This window comes from Salmo trutta, unplaced genomic scaffold (genome assembly GCF_901001165.1).
Source record: "Salmo trutta unplaced genomic scaffold, fSalTru1.1, whole genome shotgun sequence".
Taxonomy (NCBI): Eukaryota; Metazoa; Chordata; class Actinopteri; order Salmoniformes; family Salmonidae; genus Salmo; species Salmo trutta.
In genome coordinates, this window is record NW_021822732.1 from 53,969 (window position 1) to 72,500 (window position 18,532).

Below are 18,532 nucleotides of genomic sequence, written 5' to 3' on the forward strand. Positions count from 1 at the left end.
GCATATCTATTTCCTTCTTAGAATGTCAACATTCTGGAAAGTGGGAGTGGTGCAAAAGCTAATTTAACAACTAAATACACTCAACAGAGAAGTTGGGGATTAACGTTGGACCGCATACATGTAAAGTACTGGATCTACCATAGAGATACATCCCCTTACTATAATAGCTGTGTTGCCATATTGACAGAATTTGCTTTTTCTGCAAAGTCCTCCAATAAAAGCACAGGTCCATGATATCTTTCATGCAGGCACGGACGGGGTTTGAACCCATGATCTTCGGTTTACGAGACCGACGCCTTACCACTTGGCCACCATGCCACTCTACTCTACAAATTATACATCAACATTCTGGAAAGTAGTAGTTGTGTAAATGTGAATTTGGCACACAAATAAACTCAGTGGAGAATCTTGGGATTGAACCGAGGACCTCATACATATTTTGCATGCACTCCCCCTCTGAGCTTCCATCCCATTTCATTTGCAGATAAAATGCAATATCAATACAATGTACTTTTTATATACACCACTCCATTGAAACTACAATGAAATGATAGCAGCAATTCTTAAACTAGGTACAGACAGGGATCGAACCCATGAACTTCAGTTTTTGAAAATGACGCCATAAAAGTTGGCAACAATACCACTTCTTTTCTATAAATGTACGAACAGGGATTGAACGCATGTTCTTCAGATTACAATACCAAATTATTTGGCACATCTCTGTTTCCTGGTTAGAATTTCAACATTCTGTAAATTAGGAGTTGGGTCAATGCAATAATTTTGAATGGAGAAGCTGGGGATTGAACCCAGGACCTCATACATGCGAAGCATGCGCTCTACCACTGAGCTACATCCCCTTTCTGGGAAAGTAGAAAATGTTTCTTATTTTATTTTATTTCATCTTTATTTAACCAGGTAAGCTAGTGGAGAACAAGTTCTCATTTAGAACTGCGTCCTGGCCAAGATAAAGCAAACCAGTGCGACACAAACAACAACACAGTGTTACAAATGGAATAAACAAGCGTACAGTCAATAACACAATATAAAAAAAGAAAGTCTATATACAGTGTGTGCAAAAGGCAGGAGGTACGGCAATACATAGGCCATAGTAGCGAAGTAATTACAATTTAGCAAATTAACACTTGAGTGATAGATGAGCAGATGATGATGTGCAAGTACAAATACTGGTGTGCAAAAGAGCAGAAAGTAAATAAAAACAATATGGGGATGAGGTAGGTCGATTGGGTGGGCTATTTACAGATGGGCTATGTACAGCTGCAGCGATCGGTTAGCTGCTCAGATAGCTGATGTTTAAAGTTAGTGAGGGAAATATAAGTCTCCAGCTTCAGCGATTTTTGCAATTCGTTCCAGTCATTGGCAGCAGAGAACTGGAAGGAAAGGTGGCTAAAGGAGGTGTTGGCTTTGGGGATGACCAGTGAGATATACCTGCTGGAGCGCGTGCTACAGGTGGGTGTTGTTATCGTGACCAGTGAGCTGAGATAAGGTGGAGCTTTACCTAGCATAGACTTATAGATGACCTGGAGCCAGTGGGTCTGGTGCCGAATAGGTAGCGAGGGCCAGCCGACTAAAGCACACAGGTCGCAGTGGCCATATCAATACAATTTACCTTTTCTTTACAATGTTCTAATGAAAGTACATTTCCATAATATCAGCTATCTTCCATAAACGTGGAACAAGGATTGAACCCATGTGCTTCAATTTACAGAAACAGATGATTTAGCATATCTATGTCCTTCTTAGAATGTCAACATTCTAGAAAGTGGGAGTTGTGCAAAAGCTAATTTAACAACTAAATACGCTCAACAGAGAAGTTGGGGATTAACGTTGGACCGCATACATGTAAAGTACTGGATCTACCATAGAGATACATCCCCTTACTATAATAGCTGTGTTGCAATATTGATACATCTTGCTTTTTCTGCAAAGTCCTCCAATAAAAGCACAGGTCCATGATATCAAATGTCTTTCATAAAGGCACAGACAGGATTTCAACGCATGATCTTCAGTTTACGAGACCAACGCCTTACCACTTGGCCACTCTACTCTAGAAATTATACATCAACATTCTGGAAAGTAGTAGTTGTGTAAATGTGAATTTGGCACACAAATAAACTCAGTTGAGAATCTAGGGATTGAACCGAGGACCTCATACATATTTTGCATGCACTCCCCCTCTGAGCTTCCATCCCATTTCATTTGCAGATAAAATGCAATATCAATACAATGTACTTTTTATATACACCACTCCATTGAAACTACAATGAAATGATAGCAGCAATTCTTAAACCAGGTACAGACAGGGATCGAACACATTAACTTCAGTTTTTGAAAATGACGCCATAAAAGTTGGCAACAATGCCACTTCTGTTCTATAAATGTACGTACAGGGATTGAACGCATGTTCTTCAGATTACAATACCAAATTATTTTGCACATCTCTGTTTCCTGGTTAGAATTTCAACATTCTGTAAAGTAGGAGTTGGGTCAATGCAATAATTTTAAGCGGAGATGCTGGGGATTGAACCCAGGAACTCATACATGCAAAGCATGCGCTCTACCACTGAGCTACATCCCCTTTCTGGAAATTAGGAAAATGTTTCTTATTTTATTTTATTTCACCTTTATTTAACCAGGTAAGCTAGTGGAGAACAAGTTCTCATTTAAAACTGCGACCTGGCCAAGATAAAGCAAAGCAATGCGACACAAACAACACAGAGTTACAAATGGAATAAACAAGCATACAGTCAATAACACAATAGAAAAAAAGAAAGTCTATATAATATACAATGTGTGCAAATGGCGTGAGGAGGTATGGCAATAAATAGGCCATAGTAGAGAAGTAATTACAATTTAGCAAATTAACACGGGAGTGATACATGAGCAGATGATGATGTGCAAGTATAAATACTGGTGTGCAAAAGAGCAGAAAGTAAATAAAAACAATATGTGAATGAGGTAGGTAGATTGGGTGGGCTATTTACAGATGGGCTATGTACAGCTGCAGCGATCGGTTAGCTGCTCAGATAGCTGATGTTTAAAGTTAGTGAGGGAAATATAAGTCTCCAGCTTCAGCGGTTTTTGCAATTCGTTCCAGTCATTGGCAGCAGAGAACTGGAAGGAAAGGCGGCCAAAGGAGGTGTTGGCTTTGGGGATGACCAGTGAGATATACCTGTTGGAGCGCGTGCTACGGGTGGGTGTTGTTATCGTGACCAGTGAGCTGAGATAAGGCGGAGCTTTACATAGCATAGACTTATAGATGACCTGGAGTCAGTGGGTCTGGTGCCGAATAGGTAGCGAGGGCCAGCCGACTAAAGCACACAGGTCGCAGTGGCCATATCAATACAATTTACCTTTTCTTTACAATGTTCTAATGAAAGTACATTTCCATAATATCAGCTATCTTCCATAAACGTGGAACAAGGATTGAACCCATGTGCTTCAGTTTACAGAAACAGATGATTTAGCATATCTATTTCCTTCTTAGAATGTCAACATTCTGGAAAGTGGGAGTTGTGCAAAAGATAATTTAACAACTAAATACACTCAACAGAGAAGTTGGGGATTAACGTTGGACCGCATACATGTAAAGTACTGGTTCTACCATAGAGATACATCCCCTTACTATAATAGCTGTGTCGCAATATTGATACAACTTGCTTTTTCTGCAAAGTCCTCCAATAATAGCACAGGTCGATGATGTCAGATGTCTTTCATAAAGGTTCGGACGGGATTTGTACCCATGATCTTCGGTTTGCGAGACCAACGCCTTACCACTTGGCCACCATGACACTCTACTGTACAATTTATACATTAACATTCGGGAAAGTAGTAGTTGTGTAAATGTGAATTTGGCACACAAATAAACTCAGTGGAGAATCTTGGGATTGAACCGAGGACCTCATACATATTTTGCATGCACTCCCCCTCTGAGCTTCCATCCCATTTCATTTGCAGATAAAATGCAATATCAATACAATGTACTTTTTATATACACCACTCCATTGAAACTACAATGAAATGATAGCAGCAATTCTTAAAACAGGTACAGACTGGGATCGAACTCATGAAGTTCAGTTTTTGAAAATGACGCCATAAAAGTTGGCAACAATGCCACTTCTGTTCTATAAATGTACGAACAGGGATCGAACGCATGTTCTTCAGATAACAAGACCAAATTATTTACCACATCTCTGTTTCCTGCTTAGAATTTCAACACTCTGTAAAGTAGATGTTGGGTCAATGCAATAATTTTAAATGGAGAAGCTGGGGATTGAACCCAGGACCTCATACATGCAAAGCATGCGCTCTACCACTGAGCTACATCCCCTTTCTTGAAAAGAGAAAAATATATATATTTTTATTTTATTTGTCCTTTATTTAACCAGGTAAGCTAGTGGAGAACAAGTTCTCATTTAGAACTGCGACCTGGCCAAGATGAAGCAAAGCAGTGCGACACAAACAACACCATAGAGTTACAAATGGAATAAACAAGCGTACAGTCAATAACACAATAGAAAAAAAGAAAGTCTATATTCAGTGTGAGCAAATGGCATGAGGAGGTAAGGTAATAAATAGGCCATGGTAGTGAGGTAATTACAATTTAGCAAATTAACACTGGAGTGATAGATGAGCAGATGATGATGTGCAAGTACAAATACTGGTGTGCAAAAGAGCAGAAAGTAAATAAAAACAATATGGGGATGAGGTAGGTAGATTGGATGGGCTATTTACAGATGGCCTATGTACAGCTGCAGCGATCGGTTAGCTGCTCAGATAGCTGATGTTTAAAGTTAGTGAGGGAAATATAAGTGTCCAGCTTCAGCGATTTTTGCAATTCATTCCAGTCATTGGCAGCAGAGAACTGGAAGGAAAGGCAGCCAAAGGAGGTGTTGGCTTTGGGGATGACCAGTGAGATATATCTGCTGGAGCGAGTGCTACGGGTGGGTGTTTTTATCGTGACCAGTGAGCTGAGATAAGGCGGAGCTTTACCTAGCATAGACTTATAGATGACCTGGAGCCAGTGGGTCTGGTGACAAATATGTAGCGAGGGCCAGCTGACTAGAGCATACAGGTCGCAGTGGTGGGTAGTTTACTGCTCCCTAAATTTTTATCAGCATATCGATTGTGCGACCCGGGCTGGCAAAACTCTGGATCATTGTTATTCTAACTTCCGTGACGCATATAAGGCCCTATCCCGCTCTCCTTTTTGAAAATCTGACCACGACTCCATTTTTTTGCTCCCAGCCTTTAGACAGAAACTAAAACAGGAAGGACCCGTGCTCAGGTCTGTTCAACGCTGGTCCGACCAATCGGATTCCACTCTTCAAGATTGCTTTGATCACGTGGACTGGGATATGTTCCGCATAGCGTCGAACAACAACATTGATGAATACACTGATTCTGTGAGCTAGTTTATTAGCAAGTGCATCAGTGATGTTGTACCCACAGCGTCTATTAAAACATTCCCCAACCAGAAACTGTGGATTGATGTCAGCATTCGCGCAAAACTGAAAGAGCGAACCACTGCTTTTAATTAGGGCAAGGTGACTGGAAACATAACCGAATTCAAACAGTGTAGCTATTCCCTCCGCAAGGCAATCAAACAAGCTAAGTGTCAGTATAGAGACAAAGTGGAGTCGCAATTCAACGGCTCAGACACGAGAGGTATGTGGCAGGGTCTACAGTCAATCACGGACTACAAAAGAAAAACCAGCCCTGTCGCGGACCACAATGTCTTGTTCCCAGACAAACTAAACAACTTCTTTGCTCGCTTTCTAGGACAATACAGCGCCACCGACACGGCCCGCTACCAAAACTTGCGGCCTCTCCTTCACCGCAGCCAATGTGAGTAAAACATTTAAACGTGTAAACCCTCGCAAGGCTGCCGGCCCAGACAGCATCCCCAGCTGCGTCCTCAGAGCATGCTCAGACCAGCTGGCTGGTGTGTTTACGGACATATTCAATCAATCCTTATCCCAGTCTGCTGTTCCCACATGCTTCAAGAGGGCCACCATTCTTCCTTTTCCCAAGAAAGCTAAGGTAACTAAGATAAATGACTACCGCTCCGTAGCACTCACTTCCGTCATCATGAAGTGCTTTGAGAGACTAGTCAAGGACCATATCACCTCCAACCTACCTGACACCCTAGACCCACTCCAATTTGCTTACCGCCCCAATAGGTCCACAGACGACGCAATCGCAATCACACTGCACACTGCCCTAACCTACCTGGACAAGAGGAATACCTATGTAAGAATGCTGTTCATTGACTACAGTTCAGTATTTAACACCATAGTACCCTCCAAACTCGTCATTAACTCGAGACCCTGGGTCTCGACCCCGCCCTGTGCAACTGGGTCCTGGACTTCCTGACGGGCCGCCCCCAGGTGGTGAGGGTAGGTATCAAAATCTCCACCCCGCTGATCCTCAACACTGGGGCCCCATTAGGGTGTGTGCTCAGCCTTCTCCTGTACTCCCTGTTCACCCATGACTGCGTGGCCATGCACGCCTCCAACTCAATCATCAAGTTTGCAGACGACACTACAGTGGTAGGCTTGATTACCAACAACGACGATACGCCTACAGGGAGGAGGTGAGGGCCCTCGGAGTGTGGTGTCAGGAAAATAACCTTACACTCAATGTCAACAAAACAAAGGAGATGATCGTGGACTTCAGGAAACAGCAGAGGGAGCAGCCCCCTATCCACATCGACGGGACAGTAGTGGAGAGGGTGGAAAGTTTTAAGTTCCTCGGTGTACACATCACGGACAAACTGAAATGGTCCACCCACACAGACAGCGTGGGGGAAGTGCCTCTTCAACCTCAGGAGGCTAAAGAAATTTGGCTTGTCACCAAAAACACTCACAAACTTATACAGATGCACAATCGAGAGCATTCTGTCAGGCTGTATCACCGCCTGGTACGGCAACTGCACCGCCCACAACCATAAGGCTCTCCAGAGGGTACTGAGGTCTGCACAACGCATCACCGGGGGCAAACTACCTATCCTCCAGGACACCTACACCACCCGATGTCACAGGAAGGCCAAAAAGATCATCAAGGACAACAACCACCCGAGCCACTGCCTGTTCACCCCGCTATCATCCAGAAGGCGAGGTCAGAACAGGTGCATCAAAGCGGGGACCGAGAGACTGAAAAACAGCTTCTATCTCAAGGCCATCAGACTGTTAAACAGCCATCACTAACATTGAGTGGCTGCTGCCTACTGACTCAACTCTAGCCACTTTAATAATAGAAAAATGTATGTAATAAATGTATCACTAGCCACTTTAAACAATGCCACTTTATATCATGTTTACATACCCTACATTACTCATCTCATATGTATATACTGTACTCTTTACCATCTACTCTGTCTTGCCTATGCCGTTCGGCCATCACTCATTCATATATTTTTATGTACATATTCTTATTCATTCCGTTACACTTGTATGTATAAGGTAGTTGTGAAATTGCTAGGTTAGATTACTTGTTAGATATTACTGTATAGTCGGAACTAGAAGCACAAGCATTTCGCTACACTCGCATTAACATCTGCTAACCATGTGTATGTGACAAATAAAATTTGATTTGATTTGATTTGATTTGAAGGGGCTTTGGTAACAAAACGGATGGCACTGTGATAGACTGCATCCAGTTTGCTGAGTAGAGTATTGGAAGCTATTTTGCAGATGACATCGCTGAAGTTGAGGATTGGTAGGATAGTCAGTTTTACTAGGGTAAGTTTGGCGGCGTGAGTGAAGGAGGCTTTGTTGTGAAATAGAAAGCCGATTCTAGATTTAATTTTGGATTGTTTGATATGAGTCTGGAAGGAGAGTTTACAGTCTAGCCAGACACCTAGGTATTTGTAGTTTTCCACATATTCTAGGTCAGAACCGTCCAGAGTAGTGATGCTAGTCGGGCAGGCGGGTGCGGGTGGCAAACGGTTGAAAAGCATGCATTTGGTTGTACTGGCGTTAATGAGCAGTTGGAGGCCACGGAAGGAGTGTTGTATGGCATTGAAGCTTGTTTGGAGGTTAGTTAACACAGTGTCCAAAGAAGGGCCAGATGTATACAGAATGGTGTCGTCTGCGTAGAGGTGGATCAGGGAATCACCCGCAGCAAGAGCGACATTGTTGATATATACAGAGAAAAGAGTCTGCCCAAGAATTGAACCCTGTGGTACCCCCATAGAGACTGCCAGAGGTCCGGACAACAGGCCTTCCGATTTTACACACTGAACTCTGCCTGCGAAGTAGTTGGTGAACCAGGCGAGGCAGTCATTTGAGAAGCCAAGGTGATTGAGTTTGCCGATAAGAATACAGTGATTGACAGAGTCGAAAGCCTTGGCCAGGTCGATGAAGACGGCTGCACAGTACTGTCTTTTATCGATGGCAGTTATGATATCGTTTAGTACCTTGAGCGTGGCTGAGGTGCACCCATGACCAGCTCAGAAACCGGATTGCACAGCGGAGAAGGTACGGTGGGATTCGAAATGGTAAGTGATCTGTTTATTAACATGGCTTTCGAAGGCTTTAGAAAGGCAGGGCAGGATGGATATAGGTCTATAACAGTTTGACCGCGGCAGCTTTCCAATCTTTAGGGATCTCGGACGATAAGAAGGAGAGGTTGAACAGACTGGTAATAGGGGTTGCAACAATGGCGGTGGATAATTTTAGAAAGAGAGTGTCCAGATTGTCTAGCCCAGCTGATTTGTACGGGTCCAGGTTTTGCAGTTCTTTCAGAACATCTGTTATCTGGATTTGGGTGAAGGAGAAGCTGGGGAGGCTCAGGCAAGTAGCTGTGGGGGGTGCGGAGCTGTTGGCCGGGGTTGGGGTAGCCAGGAGGAAAGCATGGCCAGCCGTAGAGAAATGTTAATTGAAATTTTCGATTATCATGGATTTATCGGTGGTGACCGTGTTACCTAGCCTCAGTGCAGTGGGCAGCTGGGAGAAGGTGCTCTTGTTCTCCATGGACTTTACAGTGTCCCAAAACCTTTTGGAGTTAGAGCTACAGGATGCAATTTTTGTTTGAAAAAGCTAGTCTTTGCTTTCCTGACTGACTGCGTGTATTGGTTCCTGACTTCCCTGAACAGTTACATTTTGCGGGGACTATTCGATGCTAATGCAGAACGCCACAGGATGTTTTTGTGCTGGTCAAGGGCAGTCAGGTCTGGAGTGAACCAAGGGCTATATCTGTTCTTAGTTCAACATTTTGTTTTTGTTCTACTGTAGAATATAAAGACTGTGTTCTACTGTAGAATATAAAGACTGTGTTCTACTGTAGAATATAAAGACTGTGTTCAACTGTAGAATATAAAGACTGTGTTCTATTGTAGAATATAAAGACTGTGTTCTACTGTAGAATATAAAGATTGTTTTACTGCAGAATATAAAGACTGTGTTCTACTGTAGAATATAAAGACTGTGTCTACTGTAGAATATAAAGACTGTGTTTTTGTCATGTCCTGACCAGCAGAGGGTGTAGTTGTGTAGTATTTTGGTCAGGACGTGGCAGAAGATGTCTGTGTATGTTTGTTCTGGGTGTTGTGTTTCTATGTTGGTCTGTGTGGCTCCCGATCAGGGACAGCTGGTTATCGTTGTTCCTGATTGGGAGTCATATATTTAGGAGTATGTTTGTCACTTGGGTTTGTGGGTGGTTGTGTTAACACTGCTATGATTTTGTAAGTAGCCTGTTAGCCTGTCTGGAGTCGTTCGTGTTTATTGTTTTGGTGTTCACAGTTTAATAAATATCATGATGAGCACGCAATCCGCTGCGTATTGGTCAACTTTTTCAGACGACGATTTCTCTGTTTCGTCTGACGACGACAGCCATGACAGTTTTACTGTAGAATATAAAGACTGTTCTACTGTAGAATATAAGACTGTGTTCTACTGTGGAATATAAAGACTGTGTTCTACTGTTGTCACGTCCTGACCAGTATAAAGATTATTTGCTATTGTAGTTTGGTCAGGACGTGGCAGAGGGTATTTTGTTTATGTGTTTTGGGGTGATGGTTTATGTAGTAGGGTGTTTGATTTATTATTTCCAGGTTTTTTGGTCACTGCTCTATGTTAGTCTATTTCTATGTTCTTTCTAGTTAGTCTGTTTCTATGTTTAGTTAATTGGTGTGTGGACTCTCAATTGGAGGCAGGGGTTGTCTAGTTGCCTTTGATTGAGAGTCCTATATATTAGGGTGTGTTTGTGATTTGTGATTTGTGGGAGGTTGTGCTTGTTTAGCTGTCTATGCCTGACAAGACTGTATTTCGTCGTTCATCATTTTTGTGATTTTTGTATACGTGTTCGTTTGGTTTTCCTTCTTTCTCCTATTAAAAGAAGATGAGTATACAACCCGCTGCGTTTTGGTCCTCCTTTCCAGACGACAATTATGACAACTGTAGAATATAAGACTGTTGTCACGTCCTGGCCAGTATATAAGGTTAATTGTTTTGTAGTTTGGTCAGGGCGTGACAGAGGGTATTTGTTTTATGTGGTTCGGGGTGGTGTGTTTGTGTAAAGGGTGGTTTGATTTAGTATGTCCGGGTTTTGGTTTATGTCTAGGTAGTTCTATGTGGAGTCTAGTATGTCTGTTTCTATGTCTGGTGAATTGGTGTTGGGACTCTCAGTTGAAGGCAGGTGTTTTCTATCTGCCTTTGATTGAGAGTCTCATAAATGAGGGTGTGTTTGTGTTTGTGTTTTGTGGGTGATTGTTCTGTGTTCAGCCCTAGGCTTTGCCAGACTGTTTTGTTGTTCGTTGGTTAGTTCTAGTAGCTTTGTTATTTTGTATTCAGTTGTTTTTTGTAAGTTAATAAATCTAAATATGAGCATACACGTACCTGCTGCATTTTGGTCCTCATTCCCCGACGACAACCGTGACAGAATCACCCACCACCAAAGGACCAAGCAGCAGAGGAAGGAGCGGAGGATTTTCGAAGAGGACAAACGAGAGAGATGGACTTGGGAGGAGATCTTGGAGGGAGAAGGCTCCTACACTTGGGAGGAGATCCAAGCAGGGAAAGATCGCCTTCCTTGGAAACAGGTGGTACGCGAGAGAGAGGATAGGAGTAAGGCTGGTATGGACCGGGAACGTTTCCGAGGGACAAGACTGGCGTTGAAGCACGAGAGGCACCCCCAAGAAAATTTTGGGGGGGGGCACACGGGTAGTTTGGCTAGGCGAAGGAAGAGCCGGAAGCCAGCTACCCGTGGTTATATGGAGGAGCGTATGAGGTGGGGAGCGCCATGTTTCGCTGAGAAGCGCAATATCTCACCCATACGCACGCACAGTCCGGTGCGAGTTATTCCAGCCCCTCGCAGGTGCCGTGCTAGAGCGGGCATCCAGCCTGGTAGGAGGATGCCTGCGCAGCGCATCTGGTCGCCGGTACGCCTCCGAGGACCAGGCTACCCAACTCCCGCTCTACGCACGGCTACCATCAAGCCCCTGCACAGCCCAGTCTGCCCTGTACGAGCACTCCGCTCGTGCAGGGCTACTAGTTCCATCGAGCCAAGGCGGGTTGTGCAGGAGGTAAGATCTAGACCGGCTGTGCGCCTCCATAGCCCTGGGTTTCCAGCTCCTGTCTCTCGTGCGGACCCGGAAGTGCGTCCACCCAGTCCGACTCGTCCTGTTCCCGCTCCCCGCACTAAACGGCAAGTGCGTAAACCCAGCCTCGCGAGTCAACAGTCGTCGGAGCTGCCCGCCAGTCAACAGTCGTCGGAGCTGCCCGCCAGTCAACAGTCGTCGGAGCTGCCCGCAGTCAACAGTCGTCGGAGCTGCCCGCCAGTCAACAGTCGTCGGAGCTGCCCGTCAGTCAACAGTCGTCGGAGCTGCCCGTCAGTCAACAGTCGTCGGAGCTGCCCGTCAGTCAACAGTCGTCGGAGCTGCCCGTCAGTCAACAGTCGTCGGAGCTGCCCGTCAGTCAACAGTCGTCGGAGCTGCCCGTCAGTCAACAGTCGCCGGAGTGGTCAGACGCTGCGCTGAACTGCCGGAGTGGCCAGACTGCGCTGAACTGCCGGAGTGGCCAGACTGCGCTGAACTGCCGGAGTGGCCAGACTGCGCTGAACTGCCGGAGTGGCCAGACTGCGCTGAACTGCCGGAGTGGCCAGACTGCGCTGAACTGCCGGAGTGGCCAGACTGCGCTGAACTGCCGGAGTGGCCAGACTGCCCTGAACTGCCGGAGTGGCCAGACTGCCCTGAACTGCCGGAGTGGCCAGACTGCCCTGAACTGCCGGAGTGGCCAGACTGCCCTGAACTGCCGGAGTGGCCAGACTGCCCCTGAACTGCCGGAGTGGCCAGACTGCCCTGAACTGCCGGAGTGGCCAGACTGCCCTGAACTGCCGGAGTGGCCAGACTGCCCTGAACTGCCGGAGTGGCCAGACTGCCCTGAACTGCCGGAGTGGCCAGACTGCCCTGACCTGCCGGAGCTGACAGACTGCCCTGACCTGCCGGAGCTGACAGACTGCCCTGACCTGCCGGAGCTGACAGACTGCCCTGACCTGCCGGAGCTGACAGACTGCCTGACCTGCCGGAGCTGACAGACTGCCCTGACCTGCCGGAGCTGACAGACTGCCCTGACCTGCCGGAGCTGACAGACTGCCCTGACCTGCCGGAGCTGACAGACTGCCCTGACCTGCCGGAGCTGACAGACTGCCCTGACCTGCCGGAGCTGACAGACTGCCCTGACCTGCCGGAGCTGACAGACTGCCCTGACCTGCCGGAGCTGACAGACTGCCCTGACCGCCCAGAGCTGATAGACTGCCCAGACTGCCCCGAACCTCCAGACTACCCAGACTGCCTGGAACGGCCAGAACCTGAGCCGCCTCCAAGATAGGTGGGTTGGGGAGGGGGGGGTGTAGCACAGTGCCGTCGTTGACGGCAGCCACCCTCCCTTCCCTCCCTTTAGTAAGGGGGAATTTTCTTTTGGGTATTGTTTGGGGGTAATTTTTTTTGTGTTAAGGTGCTTCTGGGGTAGCACCTTTAAGGGGGGGGTACTGTCACGTCCTGGCCAGTATATAAGGTTAATTGTTTTGTAGTTTGGTCAGGGCGTGACAGAGGGTATTTGTTTTATGTGGTTCGGGGTGGTGTGTTTGTGTAAAGGGTGGTTTGATTTAGTATGTCCGGGTTTTGGTTTATGTCTAGGTAGTTCTATGTGGAGTCTAGTATGTCTGTTTCTATGTCTGGTGAATTGGTGTTGGGACTCTCAGTTGAAGGCAGGTGTTTTCTATCTGCCTTTGATTGAGAGTCTCATAAATGAGGGTGTGTTTGTGTTTGTGTTTTGTGGGTGATTGTTCTGTGTTCAGCCCTAGGCTTTGCCAGACTGTTTTGTTGTTCGTTGGTTAGTTCTAGTAGCTTTGTTATTTTGTATTCAGTTGTTTTTTGTAAGTTAATAAATCTAAATATGAGCATACACGTACCTGCTGCATTTTGGTCCTCATTCCCCGACGACAACCGTGACAACTGTGTTCTACTGTAGAATATAAGACTGTGTTCTACTGTAGAATATAAGACTGTTCTACTGTAGAATATAAAGACTGTTCTACTGTAGAATATAAGACTGTTCTACTGTAGAATATAAGACTGTTCTACTGTAGAATATAAGACTGTGTTCTACTGTAGAATATAAGACTGTTCGGCTGTAGAATATAAAGACTGTTCTACTGTAGAATATAAAGACTGTTCTACTGTAGAATATAAGACTGTTCTGCTGTAGAATATAAAGACTGTGTTCTGCTGTAGAATATAAAGACTGTTCTACTGTAGAATATAAGACTGTTCTACTATAGAATTTAAGACTGTTCTGCTGTAGAATATAAGACTGTGTTCTACTGTAGAATATAAGACTGTGTTCTACTGTAGAATATAAAGACTGTTCTACTGTAGAATATAAAGACTGTTCTACTATAGAATATAAAGACTGTTCTACTGTAGAATATAAAGACTGTTGCAATGTGGAATATAAAGACTGTGTTCTACTGTAGAATATAAAGACTGTTCTACTGTAGAATATAAGACTGTGTTCTACTGTAGAATATAAAGACTGTTCTACTGTAGAATATAGACTGTGTTCTACTGTAGAATATAAAGAGTTCTACTGTAGAATATAAAGACTGTGTTCTACTGTAGAATATAAAGACTGTGTTCTACTGTAGAATATATAGACTGTGTTCTACTGTAGAATATAAAGACTGTGTTCTACTGTAGAATATAAAGACTGTGTTCTACTGTAGAATATAAAGAGTTCTACTGTAGAATATATAGACTGTGTTCTACTGTAGAATATAAAGACTGTGTTCTACTGTAGAATATATAGACTGTGTTCTACTGTAGAATATAAAGAGTTCTACTGTAGAATTTAAGACTGTTCTACTGTAGAATATATAGACTGTGTTCTACTGTAGAATATAAAGACTGTGTTCTACTGTAGAATATATAGACTGTGTTCTAGTGTAGAATATAAAGAGTTCTACTGTATAATATAAAGACTGTGTTCTACTGTAGAATATATAGACTGTGCTCTGCAGTAGACCATAAAGAGGGGACCATAAAGAGCATTACAATGACACTGTGCTCGTGCATGGACTCGTGCTGCTAACATGGGGCTTGAGCTACTGCGCACGTTAGAGCGCAGATGCACAAACACGCAACTCTGACATACACAGTCTCTCTCCCTGCCTCTCTCACACACACTCTCTCCCTGACTCTCTCTCCCTGCCTCTCTCTCTCTCTCTCTCTCTCCCTGACTCTCTCTCCCTGCCTCTCTCTCACTCTCTCTCCCTGCCTCTCTCATACACTCTCTCCCTGCCTCTCTCACACACAGTCTCTCTCCCTGACTCTCTCTCACACTCTCTCTCACACACTCTCTCTCTGCCTCTCTTACACACACTCTCTCCCTGCCTCTCTCTCACACACACTCTCGATCCCTCGTTTTCACAACCTCCCTCACTTTCACTCATGTACGCTACCTCCCTCTCTACCGCCCTCTCTCCCTCCCTCCGTCTCTCTTCTGACAGATATATCGTCATTGTGTGGGCAGGCGGAAGGAGCTGGGTTGAACTTGAGAACGGCACACGAGAGGAGACAGAGGAAAGGACATGATGCTGCTGCAGTAACCGACATCGTTGTTAAAACATCGCAGCAACCAGCGTAGCAACCAGAGTGTCAAGGTAAGATAAACAGCTCTCTCTTCATTCTGCAGTAACTCTCATTATGACATTCTATCTCTCCCTCTTTCCCTCTCTCTTTCAATCTCTCCTCTCTACCTCCATCTTTCCCTCTCTCCCTCTCTCTCCATCTCTCGTCTCTGTCTGCCTCTCCATCTCTGTCTCTTTCTCTCTATCTGTCAGTCTCTCCCTTGGTGTCTCTCTCGGTCTGTCTGTCTGTTGTATTGTGATGAGTCAGGACAATATGACTGAGAAAGGTTGGTAGACATAATCAGTATGTGTGTAATGCCAGAATACTGTGTGTGTTAGACTGGTGTGTGTATAATGTTAGACTGCTCTGTTTATATATAATGTGTATTAGATGTTAGACTGCTCTGTTTATATATAATGTGTATTAGATGTTAGACTGCTCTGTTTATATATAATGTGTATTAGATGTTAGACTGCTCTGTTTATATATAATGTGTATTAGATGTTAGACTGCTCTGTTTATATATAATGTGTATTAGATGTTAGACTGCTCTGTTTATATATAATCTGTATTAGATGTTAGACTGCTCTGTTTATATATAATGTGTATTAGATGTTAGACTGCTCTGTTTATATATAATGTGTATTAGATGTTAGACTGCTCTGTTTATATATAATTTTGTCACGAACGTCGTATGAAGGAGAACAAGGCGCAGCGTGCGTATCGTTCCACATTTTCATTTAAATGTGAAACTTTGCAAGACAGACAATAAACTATAAACAAAAACAACAAACCGTGACGACAGAGGAGCAACATGCACTAACTCAAAATAATCTCCCACAAACACAGGTGGGAAAAACAACTACTTAAATATGATCCCCAATTAGAGACAATGATGACCAGCTACCTCTAATTGGGAATCATACAAAACCCAACATAGAAAAAAGAAACTAGAACCAAACATAGAACTAAATAAACTAGATAAACCCCCCCAGTCACGCCCTGACCTACTCTACCATAGAAAATAAGAGCTCTTCTATGGTCAGGACGTGACAAATGTGTATTACATGTTAGACTATTCTGTTTATATATAATGTGTACCCGCATAACACCAGTCTCAACGTCAACAGTAAACAGGCGACTCCGGGATGCTGGCCTTCTAGGCAGAGTTGCGAAGAAAAATCCATATCTCAAACTGGCCAATAAAAAGAAAACATTAAGATGGACAAAAAATCTCTCCTCTCTCTCTGCCTCTCTGTCTCTTTCTCCCTGAGTCGCCTCTTCACTGTTGACATTGAGACTGGTGTTTTGCGGGTACTATTTAATGAAGCTGCCAGACATTTCTAAGTGACCCCAACCTTTTGAGCGGTAGTGTATACTAATAAAGTTGGTCAGAGAAAGATATTTTGTTTAATAAATATTACATTTTCTGAAAGAAAAAAAATTATGGCCAAAATTGGCACCCCTGTTTTCAATACCTCACCTTATGAGGATAAGGGCACATAGTATTTCTCCAAAATGTTGTATGAGATTGGATAACACATTGAGAGGGATCTCAGACCATTCCTCCATACACTCTTAGAAACATGGTGCTAACTACAACCTGAAAGGGTTCTTCGGCAGCCCCCATAGGAGAAGCCTTTGAAGAACCCTTTTTTGTTCCAGGAAGAACCCTTTTGAGTTCCATGTAGAACCCTTTTGAGTTCCATGTAGAACCCTTTAGACAAAACATGTGGTGTTATTTGAAGAGGGCAGTCCATAAGCACAGCCAAAGGATCTGGAAAGATTCTGTATGGAGGAATGGTATAAGATCCCTCCCAATGTGTTCGCCAAATCATAAAACATTTTAGAAAAGGCTCAGAGCCGTTTTCATCGTAAGGGGAGGTATTGAATGGTATTGAAAACAGGGATGCCAATAATTTTGACCCCTATCTTCTTGAGAGAAAAATAAATTGATTACTTATTAAACAAAATCTCTGTCTGAACAATTAGAATAAAATAATTGTAAAAAAAATGTTTTGCATACAATATAGCTCAGTATTTGTTATATTTATTTTATACAGTCTTTTGCTCACATTTATCAAGGGTTTAATAATGTTGGACCCCACTGGATATCTAAATGTTTATCAAGGGTTTAATAATGTTGGACCCCACTGTATATCTAAATGTTTATCAAGGGTTTAATAATGTTGGACCCCACTGGATATCTAAATGTTTATCAAGGGTTTAATAATGTTGGACCCCACTGTATATCTAAATGTTTATCAAGGGTTTAATAATGTTGAACCCCACTGTATATCTAAATGTTTATCAACGGTTTAATAATGTTGGACCCCACTGTATATCTAAATGTTTATCAAGGGTTTAATAATGTTGGACCCCACTGTATATCTAAATGTTTATCAAGAGTTTAATAATGTTGAACCCCACTGTATATCTAAATGTTTATCAAGGGTTTAATAATGTTGGACCCCACTGTATATCTAAATGTTTATCAAGGGTTTAATAATGTTGAACCCCACTGTATATCTAAATGTTTATCAAGGGTTTAATAATGTTGGACCCCACTGTATATCTAAATGTTTATCAAGGGTTTAATAATGTTGGACCCCACTGTATATCTAAATGTTTATCAAGGGTTTAATAATGTTGAACCCCACTGTATATCTAAATGTTTATCAAGGGTTTAATAATGTTGGACCCCACTGTATATCTAAATGTTTATCAAGGGTTTAATAATGTTGGACCCCACTGTATATCTAAATGTTTATCAAGGGTTTAATAATGTTGGACCCCACTGTATATCTAAATGTTTATCAAGGGTTTAATAATGTTGAACCCCACTGTATATCTAAATGTTTCTCAAGGGTTTAATAATGTTGGACCCCACTGTATATCTAAATGTTTATCAAGGGTTTAATAATGTTGAACCCCACTGTATATCTAAATGTTTATCAAGGGTTTAATAATGTTGCACCCCACTGTATATCTAAATGTTTATCAAGGGTTTAATAATGTTGGACCCCACTGTATATCTAAATGTTTATCAAGGGTTTAATAATGTTGGACCCCACTGTATATCTAAATGTTTATCAAGGGTTTAATAATGTTGGACCCCACTGTATATCTAAATGTTTATCAAGGGTTTAATAATGTTGGACCCCACTGTATATCTAAATGTTTATCAAGGGTTTAATAATGTTGGACCCCACTGTATATCTAAATGTTTATCAAGGGTTTAATAATGTTGCACCCCACTGTATATCTAAATGTTTATCAAGGGTTTAATAATGTTGCACCCCACTGTATATCTAAATGTTTATCAAGGGTTTAATAATGTTGGACCCCACTGTATATCTAAATGTTTATCAAGGGTTTAATAATGTT

At 43.2% G+C, this 18,532-nt stretch overlaps 1 protein-coding gene and 4 non-coding genes across 5 annotated transcripts in view; 1 reads left to right on the forward strand and 4 right to left on the reverse strand.

Annotated features, from left to right (window-relative positions):
* Window positions 1–246: 246 nt before the first annotated feature.
* trnat-cgu (transfer RNA threonine (anticodon CGU)) lies at window positions 247–318 on the reverse strand. The gene has a single exon. It is a non-coding gene; the product is annotated as a tRNA-Thr (tRNA).
* Window positions 319–785: 467 nt separating this feature from the next.
* Window positions 786–857, reverse strand: trnaa-cgc (transfer RNA alanine (anticodon CGC)). Its single transcript has one exon. It is a non-coding gene; the product is annotated as a tRNA-Ala (tRNA).
* A 1,667-nt stretch (window positions 858–2,524) lies between these two features.
* On the reverse strand, window positions 2,525–2,596 carry trnaa-ugc (transfer RNA alanine (anticodon UGC)). The gene has a single exon. It is a non-coding gene; the product is annotated as a tRNA-Ala (tRNA).
* Window positions 2,597–4,276: 1,680 nt separating this feature from the next.
* On the reverse strand, window positions 4,277–4,348 carry trnaa-ugc (transfer RNA alanine (anticodon UGC)). Its single transcript has one exon. It is a non-coding gene; the product is annotated as a tRNA-Ala (tRNA).
* A 10,563-nt stretch (window positions 4,349–14,911) lies between these two features.
* The window catches only part of LOC115184066 (glycine receptor subunit beta), a 61,040-nt gene continuing 57,419 nt past the window's right edge, over window positions 14,912–18,532 (forward strand). Inside the window, exon 1 of the mRNA XM_029745064.1 lies at window positions 14,912–15,177. The gene's annotated coding sequence lies outside the window, so the exon portion shown is untranslated. The remainder of the gene's footprint in view (window positions 15,178–18,532) is intronic.